At 41.5% G+C, this 13,494-nt stretch overlaps 1 protein-coding gene across 1 annotated transcript in view; it reads right to left on the bottom strand.

Moving 5' to 3' along the window:
• Positions 1-11,559, bottom strand: part of EFEMP1 (EGF containing fibulin extracellular matrix protein 1) — a 69,049-nt gene extending 57,490 nt beyond the window's left edge. The window contains exon 1 of the mRNA XM_070734768.1: positions 11,348-11,559. The gene's annotated coding sequence lies outside the window, so the exon portion shown is untranslated. The remainder of the gene's footprint in view (positions 1-11,347) is intronic.
• Positions 11,560-13,494: the final 1,935 nt, after the last annotated feature.

The following is a 13,494-nucleotide window of genomic DNA, read 5'->3' on the forward strand; positions in this document are numbered from 1 at the left end:
ATTGATCATTCAGGCAGATGTTGGAACAAGCCTGTTTCTAAATGACTCAAATATTAACTGTTTGATATATACAGATGTTTTGGTCCTGTTACAAGAACAGGCAACAGCCCAAGATTGGAAAGTGGTGTCATTTCAGGCCTTAGGGATTTACTTTGTGATTTCAAAACAGTTTTTTCATCCGAAGGTCATTTCTCATTTATTTCAGCCACTTTCTACCATCCAAGTTGAGCCACTGCCAAATAATTGTTTGTAAATAGCAACAGGCCCTCTGGCAAAAAAAATAAATTCTGATTCTTACATATATAAACTCCCATATGCAAGAAAAACTGTAGGAAATATTTAAGGAAATATTTAATATTTGTATGCCGCCCCGAGTCTCCGGAGAGGGGCGGCATACAAATCTAATAAACAACAACAACAACAATAATTATTATTATTATTTGGAAACTTTTAATTATTGATGAGTGAGAAGTGAGAATCAGGGAGAAGAAGAAGTGTTAAAAAATGTATTGCTTTTATGGCCCTTCTAGAGTTGATATGTAGAAACATTGTTGGCATCATTCATGGGCATCTTTTTTCCAGGACAGAATAAGAACAAGATGGAGTTGAAGTCCTTCCTGCATATAAAAGGGGTTTCAATCCCCACAGGCACCATCTTGGTATTTTTATCATCTCCCTGAACAACACTGGACAGAACACAAATGATTGGCAACCACAAATGGGGAAAGTCATCTAGTTTAAAAATACTTAGAGTACATTCATTCCCCTTGCTCCAAATTTTAACTGAAATAAGAAATATCATTTGCAGCAGGGGATCCAATAAAGGAAATTACGCCAGGAGCCAAACACCACTAGAAATGGGAAGCTGGCATGCTACAGTGTAAAGTTTCAGCCTCTTACTTCTATGAAACTTCAATACTGGAAAGATAAACTTATGGCCTTCAATTGCTTAATTACTCAATAAACTGAAAAGTTGATACTCATAATTATGAAAGAGTTGTTTACAAATACAGACCATGCATGGATCATATAATGAAAGATATGTAAAACAAAACATACAGTAGGTGAATGAGATTTGAGAGGGAGGGTGTTTGTGTGTGTGTGTGTGTGTGTGTGTGTGTGTGTGTGTGATGAACTAGAGCTATTATATAAGGGTTGCAAAAAGTTTTGTTTTACTGATGCCTTTCTGTGATCATTCAGACGCGATGCTAGAGAAAATATCATCAACGCAATTAATAGTTAGGTAATTCCAGTCATTAAATACGCAGCTGGAATAGTGGATTGGATACAAGCAGAACTAAAATAGAAAAATAATGAAAATAAATCATGTGCTTCATCAGGTTGACAGACGCTACTTACCAAGAATAGGGGGGCTAGAATGTTGCAAGTACACCAGGCAATTGGTAAGAAGAAAAAAAGGGCATTGGAAGAACATCTGAAGGAAAGTGAACAAGATGCACTGAAACTAGTATATCACGAAGAAAAAATAGCAGGCAAAACTGATAGCGATAAGACCTGGAAATAGCTAAGAGCAGGAAAGTTGAACAAAGAGACAGAGGGGCTAATTCTAGCTGCCAAGAAAAAACCTTAAGTGCATATAAAGCCAGACTTGAGAAGACAGCATAGACAGCAAATGCCACCTCTCCGATGAAGCTGAAGAAACTATAGACCACCTACAGTAGTTAGCTGCTGCAAGAAGACTGTACAGATTGACCATAAATAATAATGGCATAACAAAGTAGCAACAACAGCACATTGGAAGATCTGCAAGAAATATCATTTGCAGGCAAGCAAGAACTAGTGGGCAGTGGTGGATTGTAAATCATTTTGCTATCGTTTTGCACATGCATGCACGCGATGCTTGTGAGCATGTGCAGAAGCATCCCAGGCAGGTGATCGGAGCCTCCCACTCTCTCTGTTCTAAAAACTGGTCCAGACCGGGAGCAACCCACTTGTGCAAGTGGGATCACAAAATAGAGAAAGTAACAGAAAATGAAGAAGCTAGAAAGCGAATTCCAACAGACAGGCATCTATCACATAACACTCCAGACTTAATATCTGATGATAAGAAAGACAAAATATCAGGCTAGTGACATTGCAGTACCTGGAAATAGCAGAATAGGAGACAGAACTGGAGAAAATCATAAAATGCAAAGACCTAGAAACAGAAGTAGAATGATTGTGGAAAAAGAAAACAAAGATTGCATCAATAAGATGCCTTGGATGCCATCAGCATTGATAAAATCACTCCATCAATTACAAAAGACAGCTTTATTTGTAATAGCTTACCTTCTGCAATGTCTATCCCAGGTCCAAGGGAAGGACTTGATGGGTGGATAAAAATGCCAGATCCAGTCTAAACATTTGGCTGATTGTAATGAACCATAATACAGTGGTACCTCTACCTACGAACGCCTCTACTTATGAACTTTTCTAGATAAGAACCGGGTGTTCAAGACTTTTTTGTCTCTTCTCAAGAACCATATCCACTTATAAACCCGAGCCTCCAAAACTGTAATCGGAAAAGGCAAGGAGAAGCCTCCGTGGGGCCTCTTTAAGAATCTCCTGGGAGGAAAGGGGGCCGGAAAAGGCGGGGAGAAGCCTCCATGGGGTTTCTCTAGGAATCTCCTGGGAGGAAACAGGGCCTCCACCCTCCCTGTGGTTTCCCCAATCGCATGCATCATTTGCTTTTACACAGATTCCTACGGGAAAAATTGCTTCTTCTTACAAACTTTTCTACTTAAGAACCTGGTCACGGAACAAATTAAGTTCGTAAGTAGAGGTACCACTGTACATACTTTTCTTCCCCTGGTCTTGAAGCACATTAATCCAATATCTTGATTACAAATCTCTATTGAGCCTATTGGGAGGCAGACTTATGGAAAGGGGAAGAATTTTCTGCTTACAGATTCAATAAGGACTGGAGGAAACCATCATATAATCTTCACATGATTAAACATGACCACAAAGAATCTTTTCTCACCAGAGAAGAAAGGAGAAACTGCCTAATTGTAGCAAACAACATGCAAACATTTTGGCATATTGCTTCTGCTATAATCAACAAGGGACTCTTGCTTAAGAATTACTGTTTATATGTCTTGCCATAGGACAGGTAAAGTTATCTTCAGGTTCTCTAAAGATTGACAGAAAGTCTCCTAGACTTGGGATGGTATATACCTCCCACTACTGGATGGACATAAGACAGCAAGTGCTTCTAAAGAGCAAGAGTTGCCCAACCATCAGATGAGTTCTTTATCTATTCTCTCTTTACCTTATAATATTTCTTTGTTACACTCTGATTTGTAGGAAGAGAGGGACATTTATCTTTTTAACTACAGCTGTCCCTCTCTTGTTCAGGTTTCTCCAAACTGCAGTAGATTTGGAAACTCCTTATGAACTTTCCTCTTAAACTTCTGACCTAGAAAGCTTGTTGGAGGCCAACTAGCTTTTTTTTTGTTGGTGCATCCAGATCACCCAATAACCAGTACTTGAGAATTATGAAGGAAAACTTTACTTCCCTTATTTTTCATGTTTGATATACCAGCCAATAGTGGGCAGAGGAAAGGAGCAACAATGCTCTGAATATTTATTTATTTATTTATTTATTTATTTGTTTGTTTGTTTGGATTTCTATGCCGTTCTTCTCTGTAGACTCAGGGCGGCTTGCAAAAATAGGAATAAAATACAACAAAGAGAAACCCAAATATAAAACTAGTGCTGAAACCCCAACGTTATTTAAAACTAAACATTCATATTCATTCAACCACAGTCCTACATTCATATCATCAGGCTGGAGCAAGATGTTAATGATCAATGCCCCCAGGCCTACTTAAAAGATGGATTTTGAGGCCCTTGTGAAAGGCCAGGAGGGTGGCCAGGAGGGTGGGAGTGGTGTGAATCTCTGGAGGGAGTTGATTCCAGAGGGTTGGGGCTCCCACAGACAAGGCTCTTTTCCTAGGTCCCACCGGCCGGCATTACTTAGCTGACAGGACCTGGGGAAGGCTGACTGTGGGACCTGACCGGCCGCTGGGATAGGTGAGGCAGAAGACGGTCCCATAAGTAACCCGTAAGGATCCTTATATCCCTTAAGGCCCCCGCCATAACATCGATTTGGAGGAATTGCAGGGAATTAAAATGGCAGCTACTAGTCCCAACTACATTTTAATCAGGGGTGAAATTTAATTTTTTCCCCTACCAGTTCTGTGGCTGTGGCTTGGCAGATTGGCAGGAAAAGGATACTGCACAATCCCCATTCCCTCTCCACTCTGGGCCCAGCCAGAGGTGGTATTTTCCAGATCTCCAAACTACTCAAAATTTCTGCCACCGGCTCTCTAGAACCTGTCAGAACCTGCTGAATTTCATTCCTGATTTTAATCCCTCTGGCACTGGAGGCATAGAACCAGTTTCAGATGGTTACAGTTACACTTGACAATGGGGTTGTGAAGGAATATAGTTCTTAGCTTGGCAATAAGAAATTAAATTCAAACTAATCTCATTCTCATTTTGTTTAGTATAAAATGCGATGCAGAGAGACTTTGACAGGCTTTCCAGATGCCATTATTCTATTCTATACAATGAAGAATATTCCTGAAACTTGCTTTGGCCTTGTCTACCTCAAAGAGCTGACAGACAATGACACCTCAGAGTCTTTGGAGAGGGGGGGCATACAAATCTAATAAATAAATAGATAGATAGATAGATAAATAAATAATAAATAAATAAATAAATAAAGTGACAAATAAAATCTTGTGGCATGTGTGCAATGGCTCCAATGGACAAGAAAAAAACAGAATCTGGACATTTCCTTAAAATATCAATTAGAATAGAATAGAATAGAATTTTTATTGGCCAAGTGTGATTGGACACACAAGGAATTTGTCTTGGTGCATATGCTTTCAACGTACATAAAATAAAATATACATTTGTCAAGAATCATGTGGTACAACACTTAATGATTGTCATAGGGGTCAAATAAGCAATGAAGAAGCAATATTAATAAAAATCTTAGGATATAATTACAGTACTGATATAATAAGGCAAAATTTCCCTTGTACATTTATTGGAAATACAAACACCTATAATTGTTACTCATTAGAGAGATTAGCTATGTGAGATGGGAATTTGAGGAAAAGGAATCAGATTAATTAATCACAATTCAAAGTGTTGGTTATGACCTAAAAAGCCCTTCATGGCATTGGACCAGAATATCTCTGGGACCGCCTTCTGCCGCACAAATCCCAGAGACCAATTAGGTCCCACAAAGTTGGCCTTGTCAACTAAACAACGTTGTTTGGCGGGAGCCAGGGGAAGAGCCTTCTCTGTGGCGGCGCCGACCCTCTGGAACCAGCTCCCCCCAGAGATCAGAATTGCCCCCACCCTCCTTGCCTTTTGTAAGCTCCTTAAAACCCACCTCTGTCATCAGGCATGGGGGAATTGAGATATCCCCCTCCCCCAGGCCTATACAATTTATGCATGTTATGTTTGTGTGTATGTTTTGCTTTTTAATAAGGGTTTTTTAGTTATTTTAAATATTAGATTTGTCATACATTGTTTTATTATTGTTGTGAGCCACCCCGAGTCTACGGAGAGGGGTGGCATACAAATCTAATAAATAATAATAATAATAATAATAATAACAACAACAACAATATTAATAATGAAGGCTACATTTTTTCCTCTTGTCAACACAGAAACATAGAATATTGACAGCAGAAAAAGACCTCATGGTTCATATAGTCTGCCCTTATACTATTTCCTGTATTTTATCTTAGCATGGATATATGTTTATCCCAGGCATGTTTAAATTCAGTTACTGTGGATTTACCAACTATGTCTGCTGGAAGTTTGTTCCAAGGATCTGCTACTCTTTCAGTAAAATAATATTTTCTCATGTTGCTTCTGATCTTTCCCACAACTAACCTCAGATTGTGTCCCCTTGTTCTTGGGTACATTTTCCTATTAAAAACAAATGTTTCTATCATGTCCCCCCTTTTCCTTCTGTCCTCCAGACTATACAGATTGAGTTCATTAAGTCTTTCCTGATAAGTTTTATGCTTAAGACAATGCTCAACTCCATTACATGGTAGTAACTGTACAATGTACAATACAATGGCATTTGCAATTCTATCTAACTTCACTTGAGACCATTGAGGGAAGGTTGAATCCTACTCATCTTTATCATTGTCTCATTAATGAAGGGATTGAGGCTATGATATAAACAACTCCATTTGAAAACTGTTGAGCTAGAGATGATGATTCAAATATTTTGCGTGTAAATACATTAAAAGGAAAAAATGGGCAGGAAATTCAACATCAAATCTCATTACAGCTTGCTACACTATCAAAAAGCAAGGAAGATCATACTATGTATGTTCATATAGTCCCTAGTTTTTCCCTCCTTGAAGATCTCCAGATTTGCCTTATTAATCCAGAAATGTTATATACTGCCTGTTCCTGTAATGGTTCCTTTAAAGAAACAAATGAGTTTGGACTTCTAGTAAACTAAGACCAGCACCCCAAATCCTGAAAATCCCCCCCTCCAAAATTCCTTTGCCCTTTCTATGGAGGCTAAAACATATGAAGAATGGTTGCAGGAACTGAATATCTCCACTTTAATGAAAAGAAATGAGGACCCAGATTGTTGGGGGCAATATGCTGATACTGTAAACTGCTTAGAGAGGGCTGTAAAGTATTATGAAGCTGTATATAAGTCTAAGTGTTATTGCTATAGCAGTGTTCCAATATCTCAGAGGCTGCCCCAAAAACAGGGTGTCAACCTATTCTCCAAAGTACCTGAAGACAGGACCAACAATGGGTGGAAACTAATCAAGCAGAGGAGCAACCCAGAACTAAGGAGAAGTTTCCTGACAGTTAGACCAATTAATCAGTGGAACGGCTTGTTTCCAGAAGTTGTGGATGCTCCAACACTGGAGGTTTTTAAAAAGAGATTGGACAACCATTTGTTTGAAATTGTATAGGGTTTCCTTCCTGAGCAGGGGATTGGACTAGAAGACTTCCAAGGTCCTTTCTAACTCTGTTATTCTGTTATTTGTGTAATTTGCAAAATATTAGTACAGTAAATGAAAACAGTTTTAAGGGAACGGAAGGACCTACATAAATCCAGCAAAATCAAGTTGCATAAAGTTTAGTTTATTGGCTGTGCTTTTTATTTCAAACTCAACTGAATTCTAGAGTCTCTCAGAATCTGTATCACATGGGTCAGCTCAGGCATCTCCTATTTCTAACATGTCTTACTCAGGTCTCTTTGCTGTGCTATACGGGAAAGCCTGTGTAGCTTCTGTTCTTAGATTACTGCATGGTGAAGCCAAACTTTTATTCACTCCCAAAAATCTGGGAGTGGAATAGCTCAAAGACAGCCTTGCAGAAAAATATCTATGTAGCCCATTATTTGAACAGAACAGAAATCTATACAGGCCAGGGAAAGTGACCAGTATTAATTTTTTTGTGGGGGAGGGGGAACATATTGGCACTTGAAAGAGATCACCAATTTTAAATTGAAAGAATAAAAGTAAAATCACGGGGGGGGGGGGGGGATGAAAACTAATATGAGGAGACCCATGTAGGAAACATACTGTATCTCCAATTCTGATCAATAGGACCCTCCCAGGATCTTTGGAAGTAATTTTCCCAACAGCTGTTACAGGAGTGATTTTCATTTCTATCAGAAATTTCATAAATGAATTGCAAAGAAATTTAGGGTTTATGTCACAGGGTGGAGTTTTGCCTATATGAAGTAGCTAAGTAGTTAAAGAACCAGGCTAGAATCTGGGAATCTAAATTCTAGTCCCATCCCAGGCAAGAAACTGGCCACCTTGGGCCAATCTCTCTCCCTTTCAGCTCTAGCAAGGAGGCAATGACAAACCACTTTTGCCACTTCTTAGCAAGCCAGTCTTACCAAGTTAGCTGCAAGCTGTCTTGAAAGTACCAAAACCAATCATAGAAACATAGAAGATTGACGGCAGAAAAAGACCTCATGGTCCATCTAGTCTGCCCTTATACTATTTCTTGTATTTTATCTTACTCTTTCAGTAAAATAATATTTTCTCACGTTACTTCTAATCTTTCCCCCAACTAACCTCAGATTGTGCCCCCTTGTTCTTGTGTTCACTTTCCTGTTAAAAACACTTCTCTCCTGAACCTTATTTAACCCTTTAACATATTTGAATGTTTTGATCATGTCCCCCCTTTCCCTTCTGTCCTCCAGACCAGTGATTTTCAACGTTTTTTGAGCCGTGGCACATTTTTTACATTTACAAAATTCTGGGGCACACCACCAACCAAAATGACACAAATCTAATAGATAGATAGATAGATAGATAGATAGATAGATAGATAAATAGATAGATAGATAGATAGATGCATGCATGCATGCATACATACATACATACATACATAACCCCCTCATATATACAATCCCATGTAACATCCCCTTAACCTGTACAGTCAATCATCAATCATCCCTCCTGAAATTTATACCACTGTCTCATTTCTGGGTACTTCTCCTGTCTTTCCCCCTTCTCTCTCTCATGTTTCTCATTTCTCTCTCTTCCTCCCTTTTTCCCTCATTCCTTCTCTCCCTCTCTTTCTCTCTCTTTCCTTTCTCTCATTCCCTTTCTCTCTATCCTTTCTATCTCTCACCTGTTCTTTCTCTCCCTCCCTTTCTGTCTCTTTCCTTTCTCTCATTCCCTCTTTGTCTCCTGGGGCTGACTGCGCCTGCCCTCCACCCCCCACCACGGAGGGAAAGCATTTGGCATCGGCACCGCCAACCCCCCCTCCACGAGCAGCAAAAGCCTCAGCGACGGAGCCGAAAGGCAAACGGCGTGCCCCGTCGCTGAGGCTCTTGCTGCTCATAGAGGGGTGGCGCTGATGCTCCCTCTCGCCGCCTCTATCTCCCCGCGACCGCCTGGGGCCGCTGCAGCCGGCCCGCTCCCGCTCCCACCGCCAGTGCCCTCCCGTCGGGCCCAAAGGACACTTGCCGCCGACGCCAGGAAACTCCAGCTGGGCGGGGCGCTGCCGGTGCCTCTGAGCTCCCACTCGCTCTCCTTTTTCCCGCCTTCCTTCTTTGGGGCCCAGCAGGAGAGCGCCAGAAACCGCGGCAATGGGCAGGAACCGGGGGACAGCTGCGAGTGGGAGCTCGGAGGCACTGGCAGCGCCCCGCCCAGCTGGAGCTTCCCTAGGAGCTTGGCGGCACACCTGACTGTGTCTTGCGGCACACTAGTGTGCCGCGGCACACCGGTTGGGAAACGCTGCTCCAGACTATACAGATTGAGTTCATTAAGTCTTTTCTGATAAGTTTTATGCTTCAGACCTTCCACCATTTTTGTAGCCCGTCTTTGGACCCGTTCAATTTTATCAATATCTTTTTGTAGATGAGGTCTCCAGAACTGAACACAGTATTCCAAATGTGGTCTCACCAGCGCTCTATACAGCGGAATCACAATCTCCCTCTTCCTGCTTGTTATACCTGTAGCTATGCAGCCAAGCATTCTACTTGCTTTCCCTACTGCCTGACTGCACTGTTCACCCATGTTGAGACTGTCAGAAATCACTATCCCTAAATCCTTCTCTTCTGAAGTTTTTGCTAGCGCAGAACTGCCAATACAATACTCAGATTGAGGATTCCTTTTGCCCAAGTGCATTATTTTACATTTGGAAACATTAAACTGCAGTTTCCATTGCTTTGACCACTTACCTAGTAAAGCTAAATCATTTGTCATATTGCAGACGCCTCCAGGAATATCAACCCTATTGCACACTTTAGAGTCATCGGCAAACCTTCCCTACCAAACCTTAACCAACCAGTTTTATATCTAAAAAAGAACTCTCCAACTGTCCAACTGCGTCTCCCCAATTCCCTCTTGCTTGCCTATTGGGTGACTAGGGGAACAGCTGGTGATAATTAAGTGTCTTGAGATTTTAATCTTGGGTGTTTTACTTATTAATTTGTGTTACTTCCCACTTTTTTTCCTGTGAAGGAATAATAATAATAAATTTATTGTCATTGTCAAAACAACGAATTGTCATTGGCAACGAAAGTCGTGTGACACCCAGAGACCAGTCCCACCATACATAAAATCAGAATAGTTAAATTTAAAAATAGAATAAAAAATAGAATAAATGTCCCACCCACTACAAATTCCCCACCCTGAACCACTCAACCATCTACATGACAAACCGAGTAATATTGTCCAACAGTTCACAGGAAAATTGTGTTCCTTAATAGTCTCCTCAACTAACTTTTGGCCAGAGCAGACTAGATTGTGTAAGCCTGACAGCCCTAGAAATATATACAAGCTGGCGATGTATGTTCAAGTTGTGACCTCTTCAGTTAAAAGCACCAAGTGATGTGAGAATCTCCTGCCTGCCATCAGAGGAGCTACTCCAGCAGCCTGATCTAAGGCACCATCCTTGACTAAATCTCTCTTTAAGAGGATCTCAAATAACAAAGCCTGGCAAGATTTCTCCCAAGAACTCGGAGAATGGCTGCCAGGCTCAAAATAGCCAATACTTGGCTCAACTGGACCACTTCTCTCTGGCAGCATAAATGGATGAGCTCAGAATAAGGTGGCCGATCGGTCTTCAACTCCCGAAATGTGGTTCATGATTTTACCTATTTTGTAGATATGTGGGGGCCAGAACACGGACACAACAGACACATTAATAATAATAATAATAATAATAATAATAATAATAATAATAATAATAATAATAATAATAATAATAATAAAAAAATTAGATTTGTATGCTGCCCCTCTCGGAGAACTCAATCTTTTGCATCCTGTCCCATCTTCTGCATCCCAGAAACCTGTTTCTAAGCGGCCCACACTAAGTCACAAAGGAAGATTTGCTCATTTTAAAGGGATTCACCTTCAGCGGACTCGAGTTAGTTCTGCAGTCGGTAATTCGCTAAATTCCCAGTTCACACCAGCAGAGTTTGCATTACGCGATTAAAAAAAAAATGCAGAGTTTCCCTTCTCAATCCGCATCGTCTGCATGGACTTTTCCTCGGATGGTCCTACATTTTCTTTTCTCCTCCCTGCACAAGAATCAGCAACTCATCCATGCAATTCCTCCGACGCCCTTCCACGCACACCCGTGAGGAAAAAACACCCCCCCCCCAATTCAAAACCGCACTCCCGCGACGCAACGCCCTGACAGATCACCCCACGCGTTCGCCAAGCGTGGGGGAGCAGCCCGTGCAACCTGTACAAACTTTGCATCGCCCCGCTGAGCGCGCTGCGTTGCCTTGTTTTTCTTCTCTGCCCCCCCCCCCCCCGCGCGTTCCCGCAAGGGCCGGTGAGAGCAGGAGACTCCGCAGCAGTCTTACCTGCGTCGCTCCAACAACGGGCGTGCGGCGAGGTGGGGAAGGGATTCCCTTCCAGCGCAAGGCAGAGCTGCCAAGAGAGGCGGCTGGGGAGAGCGAGCGGCAGCAACTCCCTCCCGAAGAGGCGCAGTTGCAGGTTAACCCCGCGCTCCTCGAGTCACGGCGGGGAAAGCGCGCTCTCCCCCCTCCTCGCACCCCCCCCCGCTTCCCCTCCCTCTGGATATTTTGGACCGACTTTAAAAAGTTCCAGCTACTGTCAGCATCCGTTTAACGCCCCCTACCGATCTTCTTTTTTTTGAGTTAACCCTTTCTGTTGAGAAGTTGGGAAAAAAGGGGGTTGGAAAAACTTCTGTCGCTGGTAGAGGTGAAATGTTGGCCTCGTGGGCCTGTGCTTTATTTTATTTATTTATTTAGTTTGTCAAGTACCTATTGGTAATATACATAGATATGACAGTGTTTACAGACATAATTAAAATTATTATTATTATCATCATTATTATTATTATTATTAATTAGATTTGTATGCTGCCCCTCTCCGAAGACTCGGATTATATACAAGAATTATTTTTATGCACTGTATTTACTGCGTCACATATATTTATTCTAGCAGCATTTAATAGTACTTTCTTATTTAGCATGTACATTGGTACCTCTACTTACGAACTTAATCCATCCTGTGACCAGGTTCTTAAGTAGAAAAAAGCAATTTTTCCCATAGGAATCAGTGTAAAAGCAAATAATGCATGCAATTGGGGAAACCACAGGGAGGGTAGAGGCCATCTTTCCTCCCAGGAAATTCCTAGAGAGTCTCCACAGAGGCTTCTCTCTGCCTTTTCCAGCCCTCTTTCCTCCCAGAAGATTCCTAGAGAGGCCCTACAGAGGCTTCTCCCTGCCTTTTCTGGTTACAGTTTCAGAGGCTTGGGTTTGTAAGTGGAAAATGGTTCTTGAAAAGAGGCAAAAAAATCTTGAACACCCAGTTTTTATCTAGAAAGGTTCATAAGTAGAGGTATTCTTAGGTAGAGGTACCACTGTAAATCATTCCTGGCTTAGTTTTGATGAAGGGCTAAAATGGTTGGTTTAGCCATCCATTCTATTCTAAAACACCACTAAATTCATGTTTAAGATAAATCTCTCTGGAGACAATCAACAGAAATAAAGAAAAAAATTACTAATTCTGGCAGGAGACATAAATTAAGTTCATCAGCAGGTGCTGATCAAGGTGCTGATGGTGATAGGTGCTGAAGAAGACAGTGCTCATGGAAGAGAGATTTTTGCTACAAAAGGAAAGATGCTGTGCCCAGAGGTTGGAACCTGGATGCAGGAAAAGATGGATTGAGTTGCAATAGTTTCCTAAGGAATTCTTTCAAAGCTTCTTCTCGTCCACCCACTACAACTAGTATCCTAACTTCATGCCCAAATCAAAATGACCATGGAAGCTATTTCTGAGCAACTGGAGAGGAAGGATATACCCACATACAGTGAAGGGCTACCAAAATTTTCACTACCACACTGTGGGCGTGCTTTATGCATTTTCTTTCAACATCTTTCAGTGCAAATTGGGTGCTCTGGGGTGGAGCTCCATTTTCAGTACCCCACTACGTTCCTCCCCATCCGGACTGTAGCCCCCCCCTGCCCACGTAGCTTGAAGTGTCCAATGACAGCTAGGCAGATGCCAGCTTGATGCATCATCCACCATCCATCAATAAGGTGACATGGTAATGAATCTTTGTGTCGAGGTTAGAGCAGTGGTTCCCAACCCTTTTTTGGCCATGCCCCACCTAAGCATCTCTAAAATTATTTATTATTATTATTATTTATTAGATTTGTATATCGCCCCTCTCCGCAGACTCGGGGCGGCTCACAACAGTGATAAAAACAATATATAATGACAAATCTAATAATTAGAATCTAAAACAATAATAGTACATTTAAAAAATCTAAAAAGCAAGGAACCCCAATATAAAAAACATACATACAATCATATCATGCACAAAAACTACATAGGCAGGGGGAGATGTCTCAGTTCCCCCACGCTTGACGATAGAGGTGGGTTTTAAGGAGTTTACAAAAGGCAAGGAGGGTAGGGGCAGTTCTAATCTCTGGAGGGAGCTGATTCCAGAGGGTTGGAGCCACCACAGAGAAGGCTCTTC

Source organism: Erythrolamprus reginae, chromosome 1, assembly GCF_031021105.1.
Source record: "Erythrolamprus reginae isolate rEryReg1 chromosome 1, rEryReg1.hap1, whole genome shotgun sequence".
Lineage (NCBI taxonomy): Eukaryota > Metazoa > Chordata > Lepidosauria > Squamata > Dipsadidae > Erythrolamprus > Erythrolamprus reginae.